The 25188-nt window shown below is 47.2% G+C and overlaps 1 long non-coding RNA gene and 1 pseudogene across 2 annotated transcripts; both read left to right on the plus strand.

Moving 5' to 3' along the window:
- Positions 1-2687: 2687 nt before the first annotated feature.
- Rnu6-406 (RNA, U6 small nuclear 406) lies at positions 2688-2788 on the plus strand (annotated as a pseudogene).
- A 4090-nt stretch (positions 2789-6878) lies between these two features.
- Positions 6879-23485, plus strand: LOC103691660 (uncharacterized). Of its 2 annotated transcripts, none has more exons than XR_015676716.1 (4): positions 6879-7047; positions 8252-8418; positions 21151-22323; positions 23169-23485. It is a non-coding gene; the product is annotated as an uncharacterized LOC103691660 (long non-coding RNA). The 2 variants fall into 2 exon arrangements; XR_015676715.1 differs by lacking the exon at positions 8252-8418 and adding an exon at positions 19548-19737.
- The last annotated feature ends 1703 nt before the right edge of the window (positions 23486-25188 follow it).

The raw sequence follows: 25188 nt of genomic DNA on the forward strand, positions 1-25188 counted from the left end.
TGGGAAAGAGAAGTTGGAAGCTCAGCTATGGGAAGGAAACTCAGCCATGTAGAGAAAGTACAACAAGGAGCCCTGGCTAATTGCCTCAACTTCCCCAATTGTTTCCTGCAGTATGTTGTGAGCACCTAGGTCAATGATGCTATTCTGTCTGTCTATCACCTATCACTTACTATCTATTCTTTTTTAAAATTTATTTCATATATGTGGGTATACTGTAGCTGTCTTCACACACACCAGAAGGGGACATTGGATCCCATTACAGATGGTCATGAGCCAACCATGTGGTTGCTGGGATTTGAACTCAGGACCTCTAGAAGGGCAGTCAGTGCTCTTAACCACTGAGCCATCTCTCCAGCCCTGCTATTTATTCTTTCACTTTGGCTTGCTATATACTTAATAAACTTACTCGTGCAAAAGTAAAAATATAAATATCATAGGTCATTCTTTTTTTTTTAAAGATTTATTTATCTATTCTATATAAGTACACTGTAGCTGTCTTCAGACACACCAGAAGAGGGCATCGGATCTCATTACAGATGGTTGTGAGCCACCATGTGGCTGCTGGGATTTGAACTCAGGACCTCTGGAAGAGCAGCCAGTGCTCTTAACCACTGAGCCATCTCTCCAGCCGCATCATAGGTCATTCTGTATGGACAAGTCACCCTGGGCAAAACCTTGGCTTTTCTCTTAGCTAGGCCTGCTCTACTAGTGGCATTATTGAAATAGGGTCCCTGAAGAAAAAGTTTCCTCAGAAGTCTCAACCAGGAAGAGGAAAGGGTCGCCCCGCCCTGGCTCAGAAGGTGGAGCTTTCTTCCCTGGAAGAGATTTCAAAGTTCTGGTTGATCAACACGGTTAAACTGGGAAGGGTAAAGAGAGACCAGGAGTCCGTCTCACTTTGGTTAAGCCCCGATAGAAGGAAGTTCATTTTCTTTTACCAATATCTGGTTCCTAATTTCTTTGAAGTATGGAAAAGCAGGGGCAAGTTTATAAACTTAAGTTGTTGCCCAACAACAATGTAAATGTTTTTGATGGAAACATGGACTTTGGGGTACAATGTTTCTTAACCTTCCTGTTGCAGCAAACCTCCTGTGACACTGTCATGGTGGAGGAAGGGAGACAGAGAGAGAGAGAGACAGACTCTGGTATTGTCTAGTCAGTCTCACTGCTGGGCAGAAAGGATTCAGGGTCCTTTCTAGGCACCTGCCTAGAAAGTGGCCACACCACTATTGGGAAGCTCTAACTCTACTGTGTGCATGGCCTCTGTCACTAGCAAGAAGGGCAGAACACTTTGTTCTTTCCTGGTAGGGTGAATGGAAGTCCAGCTTTTTCGGGTGGGAATATTTGGGGAGGAGAAGTGAGTTCAACAGTGCCCAGGGAGGGTGAGTCTCATCCTTCCATTTGGGAGTTCCCCGAATGTACCCTCAGAGGAAGGTTGGGCTACCTTTTCATATCCTAGCAGAGCTGGAAGCCCAGGCCTTCTGCCTTTTATGGCAGAAGTGGATGAAGCTGGGCTGGCATGACGGCTCAGGGTATAAAAGTGTTTACCACCAAGCCTGGAGATCTGAGTTCTCTCCCTGGGACACACATGGTGGGAGGAGAGACCATAACTGGCTTCTTCAGCTTGTTTTCCTTCTTCTGCACTCATGCTTGGTACATGGACACCCACCCACAAAGACACCCCACACCTTTAATCCAAGCACTGGGGAGGCGGAGTCAGGCAGATCTCTGTGAGTTCAAGACCAGCCGGATTTACATAGAGAGTTCCAGGTTAGCCAGGGCTCCAGGGAGAGATCCTGTCTTAAACAAACAAACAAATAAGATTTGTTCGATGGGCTAAGAGATGACTTAACAGTTAAAAAACACCCATAGGTGTTAAGAGCACTGGCTGCTCTTCCAGAGAACCTGGCTTCAATTCCCAATACCTACATGGCAGCTTATAACACTTTGTAACTCCAGTTTCAGAGTCTCTGATACCCTCACACAGACGTACATGAAGGTAAAACACCAAAGCACGTGAAATAAACAAACAAACAAGCAAACAAAACCCTTAAATCCTCAGGAATTCCAATTCCAGGGAATTGCATGCATACAGACACATGCACGTAGAATAAAATTAAATCTTAAAAATAAAAATTTAGCCAGCACAGAGAGACAGAGGCAGGTGAATTTCTGTAAGTTCAAGGCCAGTCTGGTCTACAGAGTGAGTTCCAGAACAGCCAGGGCTACACAGAGAGCCATGTCTGGAAAAACCAGAATTTTTTTAATTTTAATCTTACTTTCACTTTTTTTTTTTGGTATTTTTATCCAGAAGTGTAACAGCTGGATGCCATAGTAATCCTTTCTTTTCCTTCCAAGAATCTCTGTAAAATTCTGCACGATCATTGCGGCCCTTGACTTCCCAGCAGCAGTGTACAGGCGCTCTAATTCTTCCACAGTCAACACTATTGTTTTGTTTTTCCTTCGTTTGCTTTTTAGACCCAGAATTACGAGCCCAGCGCACTCTCTACCATGGCCAAGCACACCCCGGGGTATTAGCAGCTATTCTAGTGGGTGCGAATCAGTTAGTTTTGATTTGCATTTGCCTGATGATTGTGATTGGAGCAGCATCCCATCTGCCTGCTGACCCTGGTTGGTTATCTTCTTTGGAGAAATATCTACCCTGAATTTAATTTTAGATGTATATAGAAGTACTCTCTCTAGCACCACATAAACTGAAATGAGAATACAGAGATTAGCATGACCCCTGCACAAGGAAGACACGAAAATTTGTGAAGCGTTCCATATTTAAAAATATATAGGGGTTGGGGATTTAGCTCAGTGGTAGAGCGCTTGCCTAGCGCTGGGTTCGGTCCTCAGCTCCAAAAAAACAAACAAACGAACGAATGAACAAAAAACAAAACTACATATATATATATATATATATATATATATATATATATATATGTATCCAGAGGCCTAAGTCAGTGGCCCCGTAAATATAATGTGACCTGAGGCTATGCCTGCGACTGAACGTGGTTCTGTGATATAGACAGAATGGAAAATATCGGGCTTATACAGACAGCTCATTTCTCTGACTTCAGCTTAAGTAGAAACTAATTTTAAACCCACCTTCTTTACTAATAGCTGGCTTATTCTCTATGAAACATGAAAAGTGTTCTTTGAGGGGCTGGAGAGATGGCTGGTTAAGAGCATTGGCTGCTCTTCCAGAGGTCATGAGTTCAAATCCCAGCACCCACATGGTGTATCACAATCATCTGTAAGGGGATCTGATGCCCTCTTCAGTCTGATGCTGTCTTCTGTCTTGCAGGCATACATACAAATAGAGCACTTGTATACTTAAGTAAAAACTCTTTTTAAAAAGTGTTCTTTGCCTAGGTGTTGTGGTGCATCCCGGTAATACAACTCGGGTTACACAGTGAATCCGGTCTCAAAGGGAAAAGTCTTTTCTATTGAAGGGGACATTTTTTAGTTTTTATTTATTTTTTTCTTTTTTTCGGAATTGGGGACTGAACCCAGGGCCTTGCGCTTACTAGGCAAGCGCTCTACCACTGAGCTAAATCCCCAACCCCCCAGCTTAAAACGGGAAAGTCCAAACTCTTCAGAGAGTTCTAGAAACTCCAATGGACCTATTGCCTGCTGCCATGTCTGCGTGGGGGACAGTTTGATAGTTTAAAATATTGACAATAAGGGGTTGGGGATTTAGCTCAGTGATAGAGCGCTTGCTTAGCAAGCACAAGGCCCTGGGTTCGGTCCTCAGCTCCGAAAAAAAGAAAAAAAATTGACAATAAAACAGTTGTTGCAGTTTCTATCTCTCTGCGCCACAACGAAAGCTGCGTTTTAATTATCGGTGTTGTAAAGACTGAATTGCTGATGAATGCATACTAACGATCTTTCCAGAAAGATCCTCTGGTAATTAGTCCAATCAAATGCACTTTAAATGTTTGCAATTGTAAATATTAGTTTTTTTGACGATGAAAATTAAATAACCGAGGGGAGGAGTTTGTGGAATTGGGATGAATGGACTTTGATTTATGTAGCGGAGCAAGGACTCCAGTTGAGGTCCAGGGAATGGGGAACAGAGGCGTTTTTTTGCACCCAGAAGACAAAGGGTCCTGTCCCAGGACAAGTTCTGCAGACAATGCAGTGTCCTTCCATCCTTACCCCTACCCTCCGGGGTTGAACATTCACTCCCTAGGATTCCTCCCTTCTGCTTCTCTCTGGGGCAGAAGATGCAAGGCGGATTGAGGGTTCAGGCTAAAGTCAGGCTCCCGAGCTCACGTAGCAGGCTACACACACCGGGTTCTGTGCTCCGTACCTCTGGCGTCTGGTCACGCAGCGCCCTCTCGCGGTGGGAGCGAACAGGTGCTGCGACCCTAACCCCTGCGGAAACCGCTTAACCAGTGCCACCTTAGATCCCCTGATCAAGAATTAAGGGGAAAGGGTGCCAACAAGCAGTGCTGAAATTGCTCGACATCAGTTGGCAAGGGAAAAAAATTACTAGAAACTCTCAACACTAGTTTCATAGTCAGCATATAGTGCAAAAATTAATTTGCGATATGTTGTAGACACAAACACAAAAGCTGTAAGTCTAAACTAAAGGTTTAGGGTGAGCAAATATCTTTGTACTGTAGACTTCCACATTTATTATTATTATTAGTTTTTTAAAGATTTTTATTTATTTATTTATTTATATTATGTATATGACTACACTGTCGCTGCTTCAGACACACCAGAAGAGGGCATCAGATCCTATTACAGATGGTTGTGAGCCACCATGTGGTTGCTGGGAATTGAACTCAGGACCTCTGGAAGAGCAGTCAGTGCTCTTAACCACTGAGCCATCTCTCCAGCCCCTATTATTAGTTTTAGAACCGGATCTTTCTATGTAGAACCTTCTGTCTTGGAACTCGACAGATAGATCAGGCTGGCCTCAAACTCACAGAGGTAGGTTCCCCTTTGCAAGCATTAAAGTCGTGTGTGTGTGTGTGTGTGTGTGTGTGTGTGTGTCCATACACACCCACTACCATGTTTATTGCACCAGTGTTTATCTTAGCCGAGTTATGTAGAGGTAGGGTTAGAATAAATCGTTTTTGTTTTGTTTGGGTTTGGTTTTTTGAGACAGGCTTTCTATGTGTAGCCTTGGCTGTCCTGAAATTTGCTATGTAGCTAAGGCTGGCCTCAAACTCAGAGATATGCCTGCCTCTGCCTCCAAGTGCATCAAAGGCTATTTCTACCACCTCCTGGCTTGGAATGAACCTTGAAGGACACAAAGAAATTTAGAAAATAGATAAATTGGATTTGATTAAAATTTGAAATCCCGGGGCTGGAGGGATGATGGCCCCATAGTTTAGAAAAGCTGCTGCCCTCGCTGTTGACTGGGGTTCCATTTTAGCATCCACAAAGGCAGCTCATTGGCATGTGTGCATTAACAGCTCCGTCTTTAAGTCAGCAGCTTAGTAATGGCTCATGGGTTTAATCCCATCCCTGGAGAAGCAGAGGCAAGTAGTCTCTGTGGGTTTCAGGCTTCAGGGATTTCACTATATATATATAGCAAGTTCTAGGCCACCCAGAGCTACACGATGAGATCCTATCTCAAAGATAAACAAACAAACAAATAAGTGGTGAGCCCCAGCCAGAGAGTTGTCTCCGTGGCAAAGCCATCTTCTAAGCTAGAAGTGGTGGCACATGCCTTTGATCCCAGTAGGCAAAGGCTGGTCATCTTTGTGAGTTCAAGGTCAGCCTGCTCTAAATAGCAAGTTCTGGGACAGAAAAAAAAAGACAAAAAGAAGACCCAGGTTCAGTTCACAGGACACATATAATAGCTCACCTGATTGCAACCCCAGTTCTAGGGGATCCGCCTTGCCTTTTTCTGGCTTCCTCAGGTAGCAGGCATGTATATGTGCATAGACATACACACACACACTGGCAAAACAGGCACACACATAAAATGAAATTATGATTATTTAAAAAGGTTAAATATTAATTCGCTGAGTGTGGTGGTGCAGTGCTCAGTAGGCAGAGGCAGGTGAATCACGATGAGTGACAGGAAGAGCAAGGGCTATTGGCAGGGAACAGCTGTAGAATAGAGACAGACAGCTGTACTGAGGAATTGCACTTGAGTGAAGTGACCTGAGACTGGGAACACTGTGGACTCCAGCCCCAGGGCCTCCTCCCATGGGCAACCAGCTGCTTTTCAGGCTCCTCTGAGACAAACAGCAGGTGTCCTGGAGCCCACACTGCTGTGGTTCTCCTCTGAGCACCAGGCAACAGGTGAATGCTTAGCTCTGGAGACCCAGGCAGAGCATTCGCACACCTGGGTAGCAGGGCTGGCGTGGAGCCTTACTCCCCTGAGAGCCCCACACTGGAATACAGGTGTAACAGGAAGGGAATAGCCTTTCTAACCTTTGTTAAAAACATCACTGACGTCGTGCAGCTCCAACCACCATGCTATGCCCGGAGTATTTCACAGGAGTAAATCATAATCATTGGCTTCCTACAAACTTTAGGGAAAGACAGATCATGAACAGTTGTGCTGGCTGGTTTTGTGTCAACTTGACAGGAGCTAGAGTCATTGGAGAAGAGAGAACCTCAGTTGAGAAAATATCTCAATAAGATCCAGCTGTAGGGCACTTTCTTAATTAGCGATTGAAGGGGGAGAGCCCAACCCATTGTGGGTGGGGCTACCCCTTGGGATGGCGGTCCTGGATTCCATCAGAAAGCAGGCTGAGCCAGTCACGAGGAGCAAGTCAGTAAGTAGCACCCTTCTATGGCCTTTGCACCAGCTTCTGCCTCCAAGCTCCATCCTGTTTGAGTTCCTGTCCTGACTTCCCTCAGTGATGGACCATGATGTGGAAGTGATAACCACTTCCTCCCCACAGTGTTTCTTCATAGCCATAGCAACCCTAAGAAAAACAGTAACGTGGATGAGACAACACTCTTAAGAAAACTGTGCCATGACTACCACCTGGATTCTTAGCCAGCACATGAAAGAAAGACTGAGTCAAGAAGACTGAAGAACAGGATGTGGTGAATTTTGCCTTTAATAAGGTAAGGGCAGGGGCAGGGGCAGGGGCAGGGGCAGGGGCAGGGGCAGGGGCAGGGGCAGGGGCAGGGGCAGGGGCAGGGGCAGGGGCAGGGGCAGGGGCAGGGGCAGGGGCAGGGGCAGGGGCAGGGGCAGGGGCAGGGGCAGGGGCAGGGGATCTTTCTGAGTGCCAGGTCAGCCTGATAAACATAGACTGGTTCCAGGACATCCAGAGCTACAAAGAGAGACCCTGACTCAAACAAAGAAACAATGAAAAATGAAACACCCCTTAAAAAAGGAACAGACCAGGGCTGGGGATTTAGCTCAGTGGTTAGAGCGCTTACCTAGGAAGCGCAAGGCCCTGGGTTGGGTCCCCAGCTCCGAAAAAAAGAACCAAAAAAAAAAAAAAAAAAAAAGGAACAGACCACTGAAAGTCCAAGGCTAGTGTGGGCAATAGAGTGAGAAGCTCTCCCAAAAACAGCAACCAACCTCGGCAGTGGTGGTGCATACCTTTATTCTCAGCACTTGGGAGGCAGAGGCAGTTGGAGTTCAAGGCTAGCCTGGTCTACAGAGCAAGTTCCAGGCAGCCAGGGCTACACAGAGAAACCCCGTGTCACAAGAAACAAGAACCAGTCAAACAAACAAACAAAAAACAAATGAAAAAAATTCCAAGTAAACCCAAAAACTAAAACGAGAACAGCAAACAAATACGCCGGTGGTTATGATTAGCCTTCACTCTTTCGTCTGCACGGCGTTTCAGGAGATGTGATCCCGGTTTTGACTCTGCAGTTGGGGAAGGGCCTAGCAGTGAGGAAAAAGAAGACCAGGCACCTGCAGGGTCTGGGCTCTCAGGAAGAGCTGTAGTTAAGAGCTGGGATGAGGCCAAGGCCAGGCATAGCACGGTCTCTACACTAACCTGGGGAGGTTGAAGACAGGTCTGCGGAACATTCTCCAGCAGGCTGACTGATTGCTATCGATAAAATAAGCACGCCATAGTTGTGAAAATGAACTACGGAAACCAACTGCCGTTGTTTTCAAGAAATTCCCTTTTATTGAGACAGGATCTCTCTACCAGCCCTGGGTCTCCTGGGATTCACTGTGTAGACCAGGCTAGCCTTGAGAACTCCCAGAGAATCTACCTGCCACCACCTCCCGAGTGCTAGGACTCGAGGCATGCTCAACCGCGCTCAGATTCAAGTGGTTCCGATGCCATCGTATTCTACTTCACAGGGCATGGGCGGCACGAATGCCTGGGGAGCAGCTGTGTTCCAGGCTGAGACACAAATAGCAATATAGAGATGTTAGCGTCCTCTGAGACACCGCATATGTCACAAATGCTCGGTCGGCAGTTAACATCTTTTGATGTGGCTCAGAGGAAGTAGTGGGGATTTTTCTGTGTAAGTATTTGTTTTTAAACGTTATAATTGTGGTGTGTGCGTGTGTGTGTTGTGTGTGTCTGTGTGTACATGTCATAGTATGCATGTGGAAACCAGAGACCACATCTCCATCTTCTCCTGTTCTCCATCTTCCCTGGGCTCTGAAGATTGAATTTAGGTGGTTAGGCCTGTGCTACGGGCACCTTTACCTTCTGAGCTGTTTCAAAGGCCCAAGAAAAATTCTGCTTTACAACTGTAAGTAGACCAGCTTGGGGCCAGAAGGTGGAAAGAAACACTGTATACCTGAAGATATGAGGGAATCAGAGAGATAACTCTCCCTGCTGAGATATATCCCTTCTGTTCTAAGACAGGGTCTCTCTACGTAGTGCTGGCTATCCTGGAGCCCTATGTAGACCAGGCTGGCCTCGAGCTCACAGAGATTTATCTGCCTGCCTCTGCCTTCCGAGTGCTGGGATTAAAGGTCTGTGCCATCATGCCCAGCGAGATATATTCTTTGTTTGTTTGAGACAGGGTTGTATCTGTTGTAGCCCTGGCTATCCTGGAACTTACTCTGTAGCTCAGGCTGGCCTCAAACTCAGAGATTTTCCTGCCTCTGCTTCCCAAGTGCCAGGACTAAAGACATGTGCTACTACCTGGCGAGATATATTTTTTTCATTAACTTTTATTTATATAAGTGCACTGTAGCTGTCTTCAGACACACCAGAAGAGGGCATCGGATCCCACTACAGATGGTTGTGAGCCACCATGTGGTTGCTGGGAATTGAACTCAGGACCTCTGGAAGAGCATCTCTCCACCCTCATATTCACTTTAAAAAAGATTTATTGTCTCTGTGTGTGGGAATGTGCATGGGTGAGTGCAAATGCTCTCAGAGTCCAGAAGAAGGGGTTGGATGCCCTGGAGCTGGAGTTACAGGCACTGTGATCCTCCTTCTGGGGTGCTGGGATCCAAATGTGGGTCTTCTACAAGAGCAGTACCTGTCCCAACTGCAGGGACATCTCTGAGCCGATTCCAGTGTCCCATGTTATCCTTAGTGTTTTGTTTGTTTGCCTGTGCTGTACAAACATTGATGACTTCCCTGGCTTGTTTTCCTGGTACTTTTCTTTCCTTCCTTTCTTCCTTTGCGCCAGGAACCCACCTGAGCACCTTATCTTGGTTCGTGCACTTTTATCAGTGAGGTTGAGTACTTACCACCTGATAACCAAACCGGTGGTCCTGGGACACATATAAAGAAATTGTGGAAGGAAGGAAGGAAGGAAGAGAGAGAGAGAGAGGGGGGGGGGGGGAGAGAGAGAGAGAGAGAGAGAGAGAGAGAGAGAGAGAAATGGAGCTCACCTGCCTGAGGTAATCGATAAAAGGAGAAGTAGTTTCCAAGATAACAGGAAACAGGAAAATGGGGCTGGAGAGATGGCTCAGCGGTTAAGAGCACTGTCCGCTCTTCTAGAGGTCCTGAGTTCAATTCCCAGCAACCACACGGTGTCTCACAACCATCTGTGATGGGATCCAATGTCCCCTTCTGGTGTGTATGAAGATAGCTACAGTGTACTCACATACATTATAGACATTAATAAATCTAAATTAATTAATTTAATTAATTAATCTTTAAAAAAAGGGAGGCAGGAAAATGCTTCCCACCTGGGAATGTAAGAGCCTCAGGCTCCGCTCACAATGCCTGAACGTCCCATTCTGAGCAGCTGAGGGTGAGCGAGGTATGAGTGGTACTCAAATATTTGCTGAATGCGTAAGGCAGTGAATGGATAACTTGAGATCCCAGGGATGGAGTTGGGCCTCCGGCCCACCTGGCTGCCTTATCTTAACACCTTTGGTGTTCTTAGAACAAGGCCTGTGTCATTTGAGCCACTCTGTCAACAGGCAGGAACATTCCAGTCCAGGGAGCTGATAGTCTCCACTAGGTGTCCTGGTGTACAGACTCAGTGAGTACAGAACATGCTTGTTGGGATCTGGGTGCCAGTCAACCCCAAAATACTGAAGAAACCAAGGTGGTCGTCTAAGCCGACCTCCCAAGCCACGAGCCTGGTGACATGAGCTCTGATCTCTTTCAGTTTTTTTTTTTTTTTTTTTTTTTTTTCTTTTTCCGGAGCTGGGGATCGAACCCAGGGCCTTGCGCTTCCTAGGCAAGCGCTCTACCACTGAGCTAAATCCCCAACCCCCTCTTTCAGTTTTGAAATGACCTCTGAAGTGTTTCTGTAAACACTACCAATCTGTGTTGGCAACCCCTAGCCCCACCATGCTGGTGTTTTAGTGAGCCTGGCTCTTCTAGGCAGCCGTTGAACACCCTCAGTTCCATATGAATCATGCCAGCCTTGGGGCTGTCGCCAGGGAGCTGTGCTGTGGTGCTCAGGTGGAAGCACCAAGCACCGTGGCAGAACCTGCTGGCATGGCGTCAGCCCCACCCTCTAAGTAGAAGTCCACTTGTCCTCCTTCATCTGACACACAGCATCAATGTCCCTTGTGAGGAGGGGTGAGGACTGAGGTCAGGAAAACCAGGAGTCAAACCTGCCTTTGTTACTTGCTGGCCTTGTGGCTCTGGGCCTGTAAAACCAGGGTAATGTTCACATTGAGTCAGCAGGGTTCAGCTCACTGCAGCCACTGCAGGGGGAATTTTGAACAGAAAGTGGTTTGAGATAATGGGTGGGGCTGCAGGCAGAGGCAGGGCTGCGCCCCCCCCCCCCCCCCAGGGTCCTCTGCTCTGTCTGAACAGGGGAGGGAGGAGCCCTGCTGAGGTCCAGGCTCCACCCACCTGGCTGTGTGCCAGAAGTCACACTGTCCTGCAGCTGCCAACTGTCCTCTGGCTCCGAGGTGGTAACTGGGTACCAGACCCTGCTTCAGGAAAGAACTCACATCTGCATGGCCAGAGCACCAGCCACAGCAGCAGGACACCAAGGCCTTGGCCCTCTTCCCCCTTCCAGATCCCGTGTGAGGGTCTCAATATTGATCCTACTGCAGGGTCCTGCATGAGGCAAGGCCTGGGGGAAGTGCAGTCTTTAAAAAGCCTTTCGCCAGGCAGACAGGAAACAGGTGGGGGTGGACTGGGTCTGCTCCTGGGCCTGGTGTGGATTGTGTTATGCCTGGAGGGCACCCTGAACCGTTCCTGGCACTCACCCAGGAGAGCTGAGTAAATGTGGGCTCCTGTCCCCATTCTTTCTGTTAGCGATCCATGCCCGCAGTGTGCAAGCGCTGGACTGAGCCCAGGAAGTTCAACAGCAAGAAAGACAGATTCCCCTCCCACAGAGTTCATCAAAAACCCTGCTCTGGCAGAACTGAAACCCTCACAGCAACCTAAGGTCCCAACTTACACTCCTGTAACAAGAGTCAGGTTAACAAAGACATGATAGCAAGTTTATTTAATCAAAATCTTATGTAATCCTGGAAGTCCCAGAAAAGACCCGAAGATCCAGAGGAAATTGTTCTTGATGCTTAGGTTCAAGGAAGAATATGTTGGATAAAAAGTTATGATCTGGGACTGGGGCTGGGGCTCAGTAGTGTGCTTGTCCAGCATCTACAAAGTTCTGTGATTGGTCCTAGCACCACCTAAACCACAGTGTCCCATATCTGTGATTCCAGTGTTACAGGCAGAGGCAGGAGGACCCAAAGTCATCTTCAGCTGCATGGGGAGTTCAAGGCCCACCTGAGATGCATAACATTTTGGGCTTTGATCATTTTTTAAACAATTTATATGTGTGGTGTGTGGTGAGTGTAGATGCCTAAGGAGCCCGAGTGGTAGGATCCCCCATGGGGCTGCAATTACAGGCAGATGTCCAATGTGGGTCCTGGGAACTGAGCTCAGCTTCTCTGCAAAAGTACTATGTGATCTTAACCACTGAGCCATCTCTCCAGCCTTGAGATTCTGTTTTCTTTTCTTTTCTTTAAAAAAAAAAAGTTTAATTATTTTATTTTTTACGAGTACACCATTGCTGTCTTCAGACACATCAGAAGAGGGCACCAGATCCCATTACAGATGGTTGTGAGCCACCACGTGGTTGCTGGGAATTGAACTCAGGACCTCTGGAAGAGGCCCTCAAGGGATAAGGGAGAGGGAAGAGTGACCTTTTAAGTTGCTGCGGCTTCTTTTGGGTGAGAAAGTTCCTATTTCTATGAGTGGCTTGAGAGAAGTCCAAAACATGGGACAAGAGACAGGAAAAGGCCAGGAGCAAACCAGCTGGGGCCTGCCACTACCTCCGTGTTGAAGTATGAACATCTCCGAGAGATACATTAGCCTCTTGGGTCCCAGCCCTCAGCCATAAAGCTTTCCAGCATTTCAGTTCCTTAACAATTAAGAAACATGTGTAGTGTACCAGAAGCCCGAGGTTTCTATCCATTATACCTAGAGGGAACATCTATAGAAGCTTGAAAGCTGGAGAGTTGAGGCTGACTTTTTTAAAAGATTTATTTACTTATTTTATGTATGTGTGTACAATGTCACTATCTTCAGACACATTGGAAAATGGCATAGGATCCCATTACAAATGGTTGTGGTTGCTGGGAATTGAGCTCAGGTCCCCTGGAAGAACCGTCAGTGCTCTTAACCACTGAGCCATCTCTCCAACCCCTTGTTTTTTGTTTTTGTTTTTTGGTTTTTGAGACAGGGTTTCTCTGTGTAGCCTTCCCTGTCCTGGAACTTGCTTTGTAGAACAGGCTGGCCTTAAACTCAGAGACGTGGCTGAGGCTGGACATTTCTTTGCCCCAACACTCTCAATTACCTGAGTAGGCAGGGTAAATAGTCATGGGGGAGCCCCCATTGTACACGACTGAAAGAGACTTTTTAAGGTATCTAGCTTCCCAAGTCAAGTCACTTTCGGCACAAATTCATGACATAACCAAACTAATATTAACTACCCTCAGGGCTCAAAGCCCTAGATTACAGCTGCATGCATTCATTCCTCAAAGACTAAGTGTCAGGTGTTTCCAGGGGCCAGAGGGACCCCACAGTAACGTTTCTTTGAGAAACCTAGAATGCTGGGTACAAGTGGCTCATGCTTTTGTTGGTCCCTGCCCCTGGGAGAGGGAGAGGGAGAGGGAGAGCAGAGGCAGAGGCAGAGGAGGCAGAGGAGGCAGAGGAGGCAGAGGAGGCAGAGGAGGCAGAGGAGGCAGAGGAGGCAGAGGAGGCAGAGGCAGAGGAGGCAGAGGCAGAGGCAGAGAGGCAGAGGCAGAGAGGCAGAGGCAGAGAGGCAGAGGCAGAGAGGCAGAGGCAGAGAGGCAGAGGCAGAGAGGCAGAGGCAGAGGCAGGTAAATCTTTGTATGTTTGAGACCAGCTTGGTCCAGATAGTGAGTTCCTGGCCAGTCTGAACTACATAGTGGCCTCATGTCAAAAGAAAAGGAAAGAAACTTGGAGAGAGGGATCAGTCTGGTTTAGGCACATGGGACAGTCCCTTCCTATCTAGCTTCATCCAAGGCTGCATCAGGCCAGATGTGGCAGAGTTGGGTGCCCTCATGTGGACCAGATCCGCCCTGCAGCCTTGCTACCAGAGTCTCAGTTCCCCTCTTTACCTGCATTGTCCCTTCACTCCAGAGCTGTTCCCAGCAGTCAGGGCTCCTCACTCCCTACTGCTTTCCTCAAGCTAGACTCCCTTCCTCCTACTACCTTGAGCTGTTTCTCTTTCCTCAACTGTATGTGTGTGTGTGTGTGTGTGTGTGTGTGTGTGTGTGTGTGTGTTAAGGCAGAGTCCAAGAGGCCTTGACTAGCTGAGCAGAGGATGAGAAGATGACCTTGAGGGGTTTTGTTTGTTTGTTTTTAATCTTCCTGCTTCTAGGATGCTGGGATTGCAGGCATAAGCCCCCACCCTGGTTTGACGTTGTGATAGGGGAATGAACCTCGGGCTTAGGGTATGAGAGGTGCCAATTGAATTACCTCACCAGATCCACAAAACTACTTTAACTAATCAATCAATTAATTAATTATCTATTTAGTTAGGTTTTTTTGTTTTTTTTTTTTTTGAGACAGTTTCTATATTTAGCCCTGGCTATCCTGGAACTCACTTATGTAGCCCAGGCTAGCCTTGAACTCAGAAATCTGCCTGCCGGTGCCTCTTGAGTGCTGGGATTAAAGGTGTGCAGGGTCACTGCCTGGCTCCATGAAACCATTTACAACTGTTAGTTACAGCTGGAGTTTATAGACGGCTCACACTTGTAATCCCGCGACATAGGATGAAGCAGAAGGATTGCTCTAAGTTTGAGGCCAGCCTGGATTATGTAGGGAGCTCTAACCCAGCATGGGCTAAAGAGAAATGCTTTCACAAAGCGTTTCTTTAGTGCAAAATAAAATGTGATCAGCCCATGAGCCTGTCATGCACAAGAATTAGAAGTTCAGATAACAGCTGTGTTTTCTATCAATCCCCACGTAAAAGGCAAATTTTTTTAATTTGAATTTTGAATTTGAAAAATTGCTTGAATTTTGTGGGTTTTTAATCTTCTGCCACATCGGTAGGTGTGACTAAGATGTTTGTTTTACTTTTTAATATGGAAATGGTCTCTTAAAATTACATCATTTGTTTGTGTGTGGTGTACATGTTGGGGGTCAAAGGACAACCTTCAGCATTTGGTTTTCTCCACGTGGGTCCCTGGGATCGAACTAAGGTCGTTAGGTTTGGCGGCAAACGGCTTGGCCCTTGGCGCCATCTCACCAGCTCTAGCTTTGCCTTTTGATCTTTGTAGAAGTGGCCAGCGAAGCAGCTGGCAGGTACCTCAGGCATCTGAGCCCCGCAGTTCCTGTCCCCTCCCCCGAGCTCACGCTGGAGAGGGGCAGCTCTCCCTGCCCTTCTTATTTCTGGGTCTTCACAGCTTCTTTACTCATCCACGCTTGTCCACGGGTGCATGGGACATTTCCACTCCTTTGTCCACCTCTGCTGGGGCACACATTCATCTTTGTGGTTTCTCTGTAAGGAGGGGGTTGGGTCTCACGGTGAGCAAACATTCCCGCTTCAAAGGTAATGACAACTTGTTTTCCAAAGTGGTGCATCAATTCACACTCCCACGTGCAACCTGCACAAGATCCTGTTGCTGGACACCCTCTCCTGAGGCAAGCATGCTGGAGGTAGCTGGGGCAAGGACTCAGGCGTCGGGGGAGGAAGGAAAGGTGGAGGGTTCTGGGGCTGGCAGTGGGGCGGGGGCACTAAGCTTGGACTGTATGTGGAGAAGAATGTGGCTGGCCTCTCTGATGAATACTCACTCTGAGAGCTATATTTTTGTATCCAATGGCACTTATGGGCCCAGAAGACCATTTAATCTGTCCTGGTGAGGTGTGCCTTCCTTTCACATCCCAAGGATGTCAAGACAGTCCTAATAGAGAAGATTCTTTAGGTGTCTTTTCTTCTTTCCTTTCTTCTTCCTTCCTGCCTTCCTTTTTTTCTTTTCTTCCTCCTCTTCTCTCTTCTCTCTCCTCTTTCATTTATTATGTATACAGCATTCTGCCTGCATGTATGGCTGCAGGCCAGCAGAGGGCACCAGATCTCATAACAGATGGTTGTGAGCCACCATGTGATTGCTGGGAATCGAACTCAGGGCCTTTGGAAGAGCAGACAGTGCTCTTACCCTCAGAGCCATCTCTCCAGCCTCATCTTTCTTTTTAAGATGTATTGGGGAGGTTGGGGATTTAGCTCAGTGGTAGAGCACTTGCCTAGCAACTGCAAGGCCCTGGGTTCGGTCCCCAGCTCTGAAAAAAAGAAAAAAGATGTATTGTGTGTGAATATATATCATGGGACATATGTGGAGACCAGAGGAAATACGAAGGCCTTGGTTCTTTGCTTCTGTGCCCTCAGAGGCCAATAGAGGGTATTGGATTCCCTAGAGTTACAGTAACAAACAGGTGGCTGTGAGTTGCCCAACATGGATGCTGGGAAGAGAGTGCTGATCCTTTGGAAGAGCAACACGAGCTCTTAATGGCTGAGTAACCACTCCAGCTCTGTCCTGGGTAGTTTTAGGCCAACTTGACACAAGCTAAAGTCATCTGAGGGAAGGGATTTCCAACTGAGAAAATGTTTCCATAAGATCAGTCTGCAGGCAAGCCTGTATGGCATTTTCTTAATTAGTGATCGATGGGGGAGGGCCAAGCCCATTATGAATAGGGTCATCCCTGGGCTAGTGGTTCTGGGGTCTATAAGAAAGCAGGCTGAGCAAGTCAGAAGAAGCAGGAAAGTAAGCAGCACCCTCCCTGTCCTCTGCATCAGCTCCTGCCTCCAAGTTCCTGCTCTGAGTTCCTGTCCTGACTTCCCTCTATGATGAACAGTAATGTGGAAGTTAAGGCAAACACATCCTTTCCTTCCCAAGGTGCTTTTGGTCTTGGTGGTTCATCACAGAAGTAGTACCCTAATTTGAACAACCCCACCTTTCTTTTCTTTCCACATTCCTGCTCCCAATTCTCTTGAAAAGTGGAAAGAAACAAACTGAGCATATTTTAAATTCCGAGTTCCATCATTATTAACAGAGCATTAATTAATTGCTTATCCATGGAAGTGAAAAACTAATTACCTATTGTAGAAAGAAGAAAGGAAACATGAGTATGAATTTTAATCTGGGCTTCTGTGTGACTGAAATGAGAATGAGCTGTTCATGCTTGGATCTGCTCATTGGTGACTAAAGGAAGAGCTCTAGTCTGTTCGTGGGCCTTGGGACTGGGAGGAAGAAGGGACAAGGTAGGCTTTAGCCAGCTCCTCTTAGGCAGGTGCAGGGATTAAGAAAGCTGGAACGAGGGCTGGAGGTCAGTGGTTAAAAGCACTGACTGCTCTTACAGAGTGCTTGGGTTCAATTCCCAGCACCCATATGACAAATCACAACTGCCTGTATAACTCCAGTTCCAGTGGACTTAGCGCCCTCTTCTGGCCCCCATTAGTCTCTGCACATACATTGTTCACATAGATACACACTTATATGTACACAATAGATAAACAAAACAAAGAAAACCCCCTTTGGACAAGGACCCTTGCCACATGACCTTTCTTGCCATGGCTCACTGCCATTAAAGTGTCACATTGGAATTGTGATTCCAATTATGGTGCTCTGCAGACAGACCTACCAGGAGTGCAGGACACATTCCCAGCTGCAGAGAGTACCACAGCCCTTCCCAGAGGAGCCGCACATGATGACAAATCAACAGGTCACATTGGTTCCTGATTTCCCTGCAAAGATACCTGGGGCTGGGGTCTAGATCACATGCAACTCAGCTTCTCCCTCTGCCCAGGAGAGCCCATTGATGATATTTGGTGATCATTCCTAACTAATGAAATGCTTTTTGGGGAGCGCCATCAGAGAATGCAGATTTGAACCTTAGGAACAGAGTTAAGATGCAAGGAAGTGATATACACTAACCGACTCACGTTTTATAGTCATTGAGCTAAGCACCTCTCAAAAGGCATCTAGGTCAGCCTCCCTCCCAACACAGTGACTTGCATTTAGTGCTTGACCCGGTGCTGGAACCTGAGTGGTGGCCTGTGATGGTTGTCTTCAACGTCAGCTTGGCACAACCCAGAATCACCTGAGAAGAGTGACGCCGAGAGGGATTGTCTACACTGGGTTGGCCTGTGTAGTATTAATTGATGTGGGAAACTCAGCCCACTGTAGGTGGCACTATTCCCTAGAAAGATGATTTTTGTTTTGTTTTGTTTTGTTTTGTTTTGTTTTGTTTTGTTTTGTTTTTAAATGAAGGTTTCTTATGCAATAGCCCTGGCTGTCCTGCAACTTGCTTTGTAGACCAGAGATTGGCCTGCCTCTGCCTCCCAAGTCCTAGGATTAAAGGTGTACGCTGGTTTTGTCTTCTCTTTTAAAAATGTTATTTATTTCACATGCATACATATTTTGCCTATATGTGTGTCTGTGTACCGTCTGCCTGCCTGGTACTCAGAGAGACCATGGAAGAGTGTCAGATCCCCAAAAATTGAATTTATAGGTAGTTATAAGTCTCAAGTGGGTTCTAGGAATTAAATCCAGGTCCTCTGGAAGAGCAGCCAGAGCACTTAACCAATAAGTCATCTCTCCAACCCCCTTTCTCTGCTCTGAACCTATGGATGTGATGTGACCAGTGACTAGCAGTTTGAAGTTCCTGCCTTGATTTCTCCATAACGATGTAAATTCTGATGATGTAAACTGTAACCTGGGAATAAATCTTTTTCTCCCCTAAATTGCTTTTTGTTAGAATGTTGGTTACAGCAGCAGAAAAAAAAATCTAGGCCATGGCCTATCCTCCTCCAGCATAACCTTGGGAACCAACTGTTCTGATCCTTGGAGAACTTCTTCTACTGCTTAGCTTCTCTGAAGGCAGAAAAGCAAAAGCTGCCCTCAGGACAGATTATCAGGACAGATTAGGTCCAGAGTAAGGTGGGAGTAGTTTATGGCTTCCAGAGGCCTTCGTTGTCCTTGGACATATTATAAGTTTCCCACTGAGGCCTGGGGAGAAAGGCTTGCCCTACATCAGGATCTGAGTTTGATCTCAGTTGGGATCCCTGTGCTGGGGAGGTGGGGACAAGTCTGTCCTTGGTGTTTGCCTGCCAACAGACCAGGCCACTTAAGAATTCCAGACCAGTAAGAGAGATCCTGTTTCAAAAGACCGAAGTGGATATCAACTAAGGAATGACACCTGAGAATGCCCTCTGGCTTCCACACCTATGTGCACACATGCAGGCACACCTGTGCAGTCACATGCAAACCCGCTCAAACATATATGCACATATTCATGCATGGGTGCACACACACTGTGCACTGCACCAAGTCCTGATGATTGGCTTATAGTAGAGTGGTTACCCAACACCTGTGCACTGTCTCCTGGTTCCTCTAGGCTCTCTCTCTCTCTCTCTCTCTTTTTTTTTTTTTTTGGTTCTTTTTTTTGGAGCTGGGGACCGAACCCAGGGCCTTGCGCTTCCTAGGCAAGCGCTCTACCACTGAGCTAAATCCCCAACCCCTCCTCTAGGCTCTCTTGCTGGGTCTCCTTCAAGTGTGTCCTCAGCTTGACACTGGATGCTTTTTACAACAGCCGTGGTCTCTGAGCTGGGGACCAACTCATGGATATTGTGTCAGCCTTTGTGTACAGGAAAGACTACTGCTCTGTTAAGGAATTAGTCATGTCCAGGGACTCTCGGGATGACACCTCTCTGGCCAAGCCGGCTGATTCCTGCCATTGCTCCAGTCACAGGTAGATGGCACTATTCTACCACACCAGATGCCTGGCTTTGCCTGGTTGGCCAGGCTCACCAAGCGATCAGCCCTATGACTATGAGGAAGCAGAGGGCCACACCCGGTTCCATGATGCTGCAAGCTGTGGACTGTCACTGAGGCTGTGGTCACGGCTCATTTGAAGACCCTCACCAGGAGGATGGGTAGGGAATGCCCAGCTGTCTATGCAGCTAAGCCTTGGCAAGAAGCCAGGTCTTGGGGATGCAGTCCCTGTACATACCTGTGTGTCTTTCTGACAGGGAAGAGCTGCTTTTGGACTCTAAAAGCCCAATATCTGCTGCCCCAAGAGATAGCAGTGCCATTTCTAACCCCAGATGAGCCTGTGCAGTCCAGCAGGGGTGTCTGGAAGGAAGGCAGGGGCCAGGGCCCTTTCCTCTCTGGTAGCTGCACTGGGTTCCCGGGTCTCCGGACTTCTTTGACTTCATTGCTAATAGGAGATTTGAGAGGTGAATAGAGAGGTCAAGGAGAACAGCAGTCTTTCCCTGGGCTGGGCTCAGTCTCTGTTTGGATGGGGTGGTAGGCTGTGCTGGGAGGGAGAGTATCTAGGTCCCAGGTACCAGCTGTGACACAACCCTGTGTCCCTAGGCAAGTAAGTACAATTTTCTGGATCTTAGAGAAAAGCAATGGAGTCACATTCCCTTTGAGGCAACTCTTCTAACACTTTGCTGAGGGAACAGAGCAGATTCAAACTGCAGCAGGAGAGGCTCAAGCCAGATCTGTGAGAAACATCCAGGGTGAGCAATGTAGTGATGGCTAGCTCCACAGTGCCATCTACAGGTTGGACTGAAAAGGAAAGAGCGGGCCATGACGTCAGCAGCAGGCTCCCGCTGGGGTCAAGTGTTAGAAGCTTGGTTTTCTTTTTTTTCTTTTTTTTTTTTTTTTTTCGGGGCTGGGGATCGAACCCAGGACCTTGCGCTTCCTAAGCAAGTGCTCTACCACTGAGCCAAATCCCCAACCCCAGAAGCTTGGTTTTCAATGTAGTGACAGTAAGAGGAGATCGGGTAGGAAGAGTTTAGACCATTTGGGCTTCTGTCCTGAGACGGGATTAAAGCAATTCTTTTTTTTTTTTTTTTTTTTTTTGGGTTCTTTTTTTTGGAGCTGGGGACCGAACCCAGGGCCTTGCGCTTCCTAAGCAATCGCTCTACCACTGAGCTAAATCCCCAACCCCGATTAAAGCAATTCTTGTGGGGTTATGAGAGATTCGTTATTGAAAAGCAAACCTGGCCTCTCTCTAGTCTCCATTTTGCCTTGTGAGTTCCCCCTCTCCTTTCTCTCCTTCCTCTGATGCTCCACAATATGGAGTAGGGAGTGTCTCATCAGAGACTAAATAGATGGAGTTACCAAATCTTGGAGTTTAAGCCTCCAAAACTGTGAGCTAAATAAACCTATTTTCTTAACAAAACTTTATCCAGGCTCATGGATTTCATTATAGTGATAGAAAGCAAGCCAGGAGATCCCCAGAAGAGCAAAGTGAGTGGGCATGCTGAAGGCTAGAGGAAAAGAATGTTCTCATCTGGAACTGAGGCTAGACTGTAGCTTTTTTTCTTTTTTTACAGTTGGATCCAGAAGCCAGAAGGGGGCAGAGAGGAGGGCAGGATGGTGGATTGTCCAGGCTGCAACCAACAAACAATGTGTACCAAAAAGATGCAGAAAGTCGGATAGGATTTCCAGCCTGGCCTGAACTCCCCTGAGCGGCATCCCGCAGAGCACATCTTCCTCTGGACCTTGGAGACTCCCCAAACCATATCTCTACCCTGTCTCTATAATGGTCCCCATCCTACAGTAACCAGCAGTTTCTGGGTGGTTCACAAAAAAAGTCTCTCCAGGTCTTTAAGGAAACCCTAACTCTTCCCTGGGCTGAGGGGTGAGGGTGGGGCAGAGTCCCTGCATAGCTAAGGTGTCACCTGTGGGTGCTGGGTTAGCCCAGCTCCAGCCTCAGGGAAGGAGGGAGGAGATTCTTCCCTGAGAGTCTCTGGGCCCCACAATCGCTGAGTAAAGGTTTGATATATTGAGCAAGTGTCAGCAGAGACAGGCCAAAGAGCCCCAGGCAGGACTGGGGCTGTTCCCTAGGACCCATGCAGAGCCGATAACCATGACCAAGGGGAAAATCAATCTGCTGAAATGTGGCTTCTCGGAGACTGTCTGGCAGGAGGGATGGTGAAACGCCGTGGCCCAAACCAACACCCAGACCTATTTAAAGCTTTAATGTTACAAAAGGTCTAGGGGGCGATGAGGAAAGGACGAATAAATAATTCAGAAAGCGGAAGGAGAGACATTGCCAGTACCGACAGACCACAGACCGAGGTTCGTGCTGGCTGAACTTGCAGCTGCACCCAACCTTCTGGAAGAGGGTGCAAGCCAGGACAGGGGCTGGCTGGCTTTGCTTCTCAAAATGCTTCTTTTTTTTTTCTTTTTTTATATTTTTCGGAGCTGGGGACTGAACCCAGGGCCTTGCGTTTGCTAGGCAAGCGCTCTACCACTGAGCTAAATACCCAACCCTCAAATTGCTTCTTACAAGCCTTCCCTCTCACCTCCTCCTCCCTTCCAGGGCCCTGTGAGAGGAGGTGTTTCAGTCTGGCCATGCTGGCCTGGAGCTCAGGGCCCCTGACCACCAGCCAACCAGAAAACCTCACCTCTACATAGCCTTGTTCATGCCTCAGACTCCTCTTACTTCTCCCCTACACCCTTGTGGGATCCAGTGAGAGAAACAAGACATTGCTGCATCCGGAGTATCCAAAAAAAAAAAAAAAAAAAAAAGAAAGAAAAAAGACCTGTTTTTTTTTGTTTTTTTTTTGTTGTTGTTGTTGTTGTTGTGTTTGCGTTTAGTTGTTTTTTTTTCTTTTTCTTTTTTTCGGAGCTGGGGACCGAACCCAGGGCCTTGCACTTGCTAGGCAAGCGCTCTACCACTGAGCTAAATCCCCAACCCGCGTTTAGTTTGTTTTTATGTGTGATGTGTATGTGATCGTATGACTGTGTGGTATTTTTTATGTACGAGTGTGTGAATGGGGGTATGTGTGAGTGTGTGTGTACACACAGATGCCACAGCCCACTTACAGAGATCAGAGGACAATCTCCAACACCAGTTCTTGCCTTCTTTGTTTGAAACAGGGTGTCTGTTGTCCCCACTGGGTATGCCAGTCTCTTCAGCCCTCAAGCTTCTGAGGATTCATCTCTCTCTTCTCATCTCACCATTGGAGCACTAGAATTTCAGAATCACACAACTGCGTCCAGTTTTTTAACCTGGGTATTGGGGATTTGAACTTGGACCATCACGTTTGCACAGCAAGTATACTATCCACTGAGCCAAGACCTGGCTAACTTTATACAGCTGTGTGATCCTGGGAAAGTTTTATACCCTCTCTGGTCCTTCAAAGGCTTCACTTTTCCTTAAGACATAGAAGTGGGCATCACTAGCTGGATTGAGTTGGGTACAATGGCACATTCCCATAATGCCAGCTCTTGGAAGGTAGAGGCCAGAGGATCAGGTGTTTAAAGTCATCCTTGGGGGTTGGGGATTTGGCTCAGTGGTAGAGCACTTGCCTAGCAAGCGCAAGGCCCTGGGTTCGATCCCCAGCTCCGGAAAAAAAAAAAATAAAGTCATCCTTGGCTACTTAGTAAGTTCAAGTCCAACCTGGGTTATACATCCCCCCGCCTCCCCAAACACACACACACACACACACACACACACACACACACACACACACTCTGGTTTTGGTTTTACAAGACAGGTTTTCTCTGTGTAACTCTGGCTATCCTGGAACTTGCCCTGTAGACCAGGATGGTTTAGAGCTCAGAGATCCACCTGCCTCTGCCTCCCAAGTGTTGGGACTAAAGGCATGCGCCACAACCACCCTGTACCCTATCTCTTATATACACATGAAATAATAAAAATTGAAAAAATTAAACTTATCTGGTCTGATGATCTCTGTTTCTAGGCTACAACAAGGAGATAAGAAGAATCAAGGTTAACCTTATTAAAGGTCTGAGTAGAGGGAAGGTCACTTGCATTTTGTTCCACAAGGAACACATTTGTTTTCTGCTTCCTACCTCTTCTTCCTCCTCTTCCTCCCCTTCCTCCTCCTCCTCTTTCTCTTCCTCTTCCTCTCAATTCAACTCAGGGGATCATGACAGGGAAGTTGCCCCTTGCCCTCTGGCTTAGTTTGGGTTTCGTTGCTGTGAAGAGACACCATGACCACGGTAACTGTTATAAAGGAAAACATTTGATTGAGGCTGGCTTACGGTTCAGAGGTATAGTCCATTACCATGACGAGAAGCATGGCAGCCTGCAGACAGACATGGTGCTGGAGAAGGAGCTGAGTTTTACATCTTGTTCCACAGGCAGGATAAAGGGGACTGTCTGTCTGTCTCACTGGCTATAGCCTGAGCATACATAACCTCAAAACTTGCTCCCACAGTGACGTCTTCCTTCAACAAGGCCACACCCACTCCAACAAGGCCACACCCACTCCAACATGGCCACACCCACTCCAACAAGGCCACCCCCCTATGAGCCAAGCATTCAAACACATGACTCTATGGGGCCATACCTAATCAAACTACCACATCTTCTTTGCATCTTAGAAACTCATTTGGGGGAAAAAATCCATTTTTCTAGCTTTCTCTTGTCCAGACCCAGAAGCCAGAAGCTTATCAGTGTTTAATGAATCCAGGACCTAATTATTGAATGTACTCATGTTAAAAAAAAGTGCCTATCAAGTCATGCAGAGAGCTAACACACTCAGAATAAAAAGGAAAGAAAAGCTGTTATCTTCAAATGCCTGGGCTTCCTACCTGGGCTGAACCCTGTGAAGCCCTTATGGGTAATTAGGTGTCTTCCAGCACTGTACCGTCTCAGTCCTGCACAGGGAGGATATGTCCTCCAAGGCAGAGCAGTCATCAGAAAGGACAGCTTTCAACTTTCTGCACGTAGTTCTCTTCCAGCTTGCTTTTGTGAACATTCCTGGTGACCCCTGAACCCCACCAGATCCCATTTCTCAGATTCTCTTTCATTTGTTTATCAAGAAGAGCCATTGTGGTCTGAGTCTGCAACTGATTACTTTAGAAGCCTTAAAGACTCCCTGACTTTTCAACCAACTCACTCTAAGCTGATGGCTGCTTGTCCAGGATGAAAGGGAGAAGATGGTGGAGTGTTGGATTAGACTTGCTCAGGGATTGGATGGGGAAGGGGTTAATGACAGGGAGAAGCATCAAGCATCAGGGGATTTTGAGCAGCTGGGTGGGTAGTGGTAGCATGTATTAAGATCTAGAAGACAGCTAGTCATGGTGGCCCATACATGGGATCCCAGCACTTTGGAGGTGGGGGATTACTGCAACTTCAGACCGGCCAGGAGTACATAGGAAGACTGTGCCTCAAGAGAGCTGGAGAGATGGCTCAGAAGTTGAGTGCTGGCTGCTTTATCAGAAGGTCCAGGTTAATTCCCAGCACCCACATCTGTAACTCCGGTTACAAGGATCCAACACTCTCTTTTGGCCTCCTGCAGTACCAGACACACAGCAGTGCACAAACACACATGCAGGCAAAACACTTATACACAGAAAATAAAAATAAATACATCTTCTTCTTGAAAAGAGAA

The sequence above is a fragment of the Rattus norvegicus genome, chromosome 2 (assembly GCF_021556685.1).
Source record: "Rattus norvegicus strain SHRSP/BbbUtx chromosome 2, alternate assembly SHRSP_T2T, whole genome shotgun sequence".
Lineage (NCBI taxonomy): Eukaryota > Metazoa > Chordata > Mammalia > Rodentia > Muridae > Rattus > Rattus norvegicus.